The following is a 4798-nucleotide window of genomic DNA, read 5'->3' on the forward strand; positions in this document are numbered from 1 at the left end:
TTGGCGATGCAGCAATGGGGGTAGGAAGGCAGGGAGTAGGAAGTTGGACACAAAACTGCCTACTACTTGGTGAGTAGTAATGTGGTGGGAGTGGGCACAGGAGACAAGGAGGAGATTAGATTTTTTTTCAATTGTGTGGATACTGCTACTGCTGCCACCACTGCCTTCCTGGTTCTTACACTGCATAGATAGCTGTTCAAGATGGCCATGCCACTCTGTATATGGTTCTTTGTTCTCTTGTTCTTCCTGTACAATGTTTCAATTCAGTTTCTCAGCCTTTTTAATACTCTGGATAAAAGCTGTCAAGAAATCAAAAGACGTGTTACATTGGGAAAACGTGCTGTCAAGGACCTCACCATAATGCTAAAGAGCAAGGATGTCAATTAAAAACTAAGGTACATCTGATTCAAGCCTCGGTCTTTTTCATTACTTCCCATGCATCTGAAAGAAGGATATTGACTAAGGATTACTGAAGAATCAGCACTTTTGAGTTTTGGTGTTGGAAAAGAGTATTGAATATCCTATGAACTGACAGAAGAACCAACAAATAAGGCCTGGAGAAAGCGCAACTGTAATGCTCCTTAGAGACAAGAATGGTGAAAGTTCATCTTACATACTCAGGACATGTTAAAGATGATTGGAAAGGTGGAGGACCAGCAAAAAGGAGAAAGACCCTCAACAAAATGGATTGATATGGGACTGTAACAATGGACTTAAATATACCAGAGATGATAAGAATAGCACAGGAAAGGGCAGGGTTCAGAGTCGTTGTTCAAAGGGTTGATATGATTGTAGTTTACTCAATGGCACCAAATAACCAACATAAAATGAACACAATCTGGCTTGCAGAAAGTTAAAAAGCCTTGAAGCACTTAGGAAAGAAGATATAAGACTACAGCATTCAATACGGGTTATATCTCAATATCAAGAAAACAAAAATCCTCACCTCAATAGGCAACATTGTGACAAAGAAAAGACCAAAGTTGCTAATGGTTCTTTCACTTGGATCCACAATCAACACTCATGGCAGTAGTAGCCAAGAAATCAGAAGATGTGTTGCACTGGGAAAATCTGCTTTCAAGAACCTCTTCAAAGTGCTCTTTAGAGCAAAGACGTCCACTTAAAGACTAAGGTGCACCTGATCCATGTAATGGTACTTTCAAATGCTTCCTATGCATCTGAAAGTGGCAATGAATAAGGAAGACTGAAGAAAAGTTAGTATGGCTTAGAGGTAAAGAGTTGCACTGCTAATCCAAAAACAACATGCTTCAAATCCACTAACAGCTCTGAAGGAGAAAGAGGGGCTCTTTCCTTCTGTGCAATTTACAGCCTCTGAACACCATTGGAGGGTCAGCTATTAATTGATTCTGACTTGATGGTACACAGCAAACATGCACCTTAAAGTGGGACAACAAATAAGGAAAACTGATAAAGAACTTATCCCTTTGAATTATGATGTTGGTGAAAAGTATGAACTACGTCATGCATTGCCAAAAGAATAAACAAGTTTCTTTTATTTCTTGAGTACTGATTCTATGGGTGTTAATTTTGTGAATCCAAGCAGAATAAAATGCTTCACAGTTATAATCTTGTCTGTGTTTCTACTGACATTGTTTATTGGTTCATTGTGAGGATTTTAAATTTCTTCATGTTCAGGTTTAAACTATAGTGAAAGCTATACTTTGAGCTTCATAAGTAAGTGCTTCAAGTCTTCTTCATTTTCTGCTAGCAATAAAATATTGTGGATGATTCCTGCAATCCTGATGTCTCATTATTTCCCATATAGTCCAGCTTTTTAGATAATTTGTTCAACATACCCATTGAGTTGTTGTTGTTAGGTGTCATCAAGTCAAGTAGGCTGTTACTGTCAATCAACCTGGTTGATGGTCTTCCTCTGCCAACTCTCCACTTTCCAAAGCATGATGTCCTCCAACAAATAACTTCTAGCAACATGTCCAAAGTATGTGAGACAAAGCTTCACCACCTTTGACTCCAAGGAGCACTCTGGCTACATCTTTTCCAAGACATAGCTGTCTGTCTTTTTTGGCAGTCCATGGGATATTCAGCACTCTTCTCCAACACCACAGTTCAAAGAAATCAATTCTTCTGTCATTGATGAATAGGCATGATTAAAGGATAAAACCCTGATGCATCCTTTTCCTGATTTGAAACTATGAAATGTCCCCTTGTTCTGTCTGAATGACTGCTGGTTGGCATATGTACAGGTCCCACATGAACAGAACTAAATGTCCCTAATATTAGTTATTTTACCCATAATTTATTATTATCCACACAGCATAATGCCTTTGCATAGTCAATTAAACACAAGTAAACGTCTTTCTAGTATTTTCTTCTGTCAGCCAAAATCCATCAGCAGTGTTATCCCTCATTGCAGATATCATATCCTCTTTCTGAACCCAGTTTGAATTTCTGGCAGTTCCATGTCAATTTACTAAATTTACACTGAAGCTGGGTCTTTTAAAGAAGGAAACAATTTGGATAAATGAAGTTGAGGAGGTTGGCTAGGAAGAAGACAAAAGAAAACAGTAAGGCATAGGGAGAGATCTCAAGAAAATGTTTTGAATACAAGGAAATAAACTAAGGAGGGTACTGGGTGGAAGAGGGAGGACAGATGACTTTAAAAAAAATCTATTTAGAGGCAATTGTTAATAGTATTAATAATTAAAGAGTAAAATGAGATAATTATTGTAGTGTAGCCTTTCTTTTATACTTATTACTTACTAAGTAATGAAAATTGTTCAGCTCCTATTTTATTGCTGTTTGCACAGATATAGGCATATACTATGCATGCCCTAGCTTCAGAATCTCTCTACTGCAATTTCATTTTCACATGTTGTTCTTGTTGTGTACTATATAGAATAGGAACCAACCCACAGCTGACCTGTCAGCAGGTTTTCAGAGGAAGCTAATTTTGCACAGGAGAAGATTGCCCAATCTTCTCCTGTGGAACAGCTGGTGGCCTCCTAGTGCCTGCGTTCAGGATTGCAGTGCAGCTTCTTGCTACTAGATATAGAGCTGCAATTATCATTTTTCTCATTTAATTATCCCACTTCCCTCATATCATCAAATCAAAATTTTTAACTCTTAACATTTTTTAAAAAGTTTATCTTCATATCTTCATCATCATCTGATATCCTCAATCTTTCTCCCAGTTGGTCTTTGGGCTGCCAAGAAGTCTATTCCTTTACAAGAGGTCTGGATTTTCTAGTGCTGCTGTAAGAGACATACCACAAGAGGATGGCTTTAACAAACAGAAATGAGTTCTCTCACAGTTTTTTGTTATGAGCCATTGAGTGGCCTGTGAAGTACCATCACGTTGACTCTAACTCATAGTGATCCCTTGTTCGAAAGAACAAAACTCTGCTTGTGCTGCCAACCCATGTTGTGCACGCTGTTCAAATCCAGCAGCTGCTCTGAGGGACAAAGATGGACAACCTCCTTCCTTGTGAATTGCTGACTCTGAAAACTTGCTCGAGGACCAGCTACGACTTAGTTCAGACTCAGACTGCCATTCTCACAGTCTCTGCTATGCTTAAACCCATTGTTTGGTGCAGACACCAATTCATCTTATGGAGGTTCTTCCTGTCTTTCTCGAGCTTGTTGCCCTTCTCCACGGATTGGTCCCTTCTCATAACAAGCCCAAAGTATGCAATACTAACTCCCACCATCCTTGCTTCTAAGAAGTATTCTGGCTGCACTGCTTCCAAGAGAGATTTGTTTGTTCTTTTGGGAGTTCATGGTTTACTGAAAGGTATAATTCTTCTTGGACTTTTTTTCTTTCTTTCTCTCTTTCTATCTCTCTCTCTCTTCCCCCCCCCCCTTCTTTCTTTCTATATTGGTTTATTTACAAAGTTTAAATATATTGTTTTTCACACAGGAACTTTCCCATTTCCTTCCCCATCACCATGCCTCTGCCCATCCTCACCCCTCTGCTTCCACCCTCCATCCTTGGATCCTCATACTCATTCTAAAATAATGGTTTTACACAGTATTTGTCCTTGTAGGACTGAGTTAGTTCACTGAACATAATGCTCTCCAGTCCCTCCCAAATTAGGTAATAATTTACAAAATCATTGCTCCTCTGTGCTGTGTAGTATATCATTGTGTGAATGTACCATAATTTCTCAATCCATTTGATTGTGGTTAGACATCTGGGTTGTTTCCATGTTCTTGCAATGGTAAATAATGCTGCTATGAACACTGGTGTATAAGTCTGTCTCTGTGCATCAGTTCTCATTTTCTGGGGGTATATTCCAAGCAGTAGAATATCTGGGTAATGTGGAATTTCTATATTCAGCTTTTTGAGGAACTGCCAAACTACCTTCCAGAATGGTTGTACCATTTTACAAATATTTGGCAATACCATCTCATACAAGTGTCTCATAACAAAAGTTTACAGAATCCTTCAGGGCCTCCACAAGAAAAAGACTGATAACTCAATTTAAAAAATGGGCAAAAGACATGCAAAGAGTCTTCACAGAGGGAAATATTCAAATGGCCAGCAGATACGTGAAGAAATACCCAAAATCACTGGCAATAAGAGAGATACAAAACAAAACTACAATGAGAAACCATCTCACTCCAGTAGCTGTGGCAAAGTTTAACATGACAGCAAGTAAGAAATGCTGGAGGGGATGTGGTAAGAGAGGGACCTTCCTTATTTACTGACAACTTTCACATGCATATGAAGAAAATGAAAATACCATGACTTGGACTAGGTATATTTCAGCCTTTAAAGTGATATTCTTGCTCTTAAACATTTTTTTTAAAAGTCCTT

The sequence above is a fragment of the Elephantulus edwardii genome, unplaced genomic scaffold (genome assembly GCF_000299155.1).
Source record: "Elephantulus edwardii isolate Elephantulus edwardi_28Jun2011 unplaced genomic scaffold, EleEdw1.0 scaffold00068, whole genome shotgun sequence".
In the NCBI taxonomy this organism is placed as follows: Eukaryota; Metazoa; Chordata; class Mammalia; order Macroscelidea; family Macroscelididae; genus Elephantulus; species Elephantulus edwardii.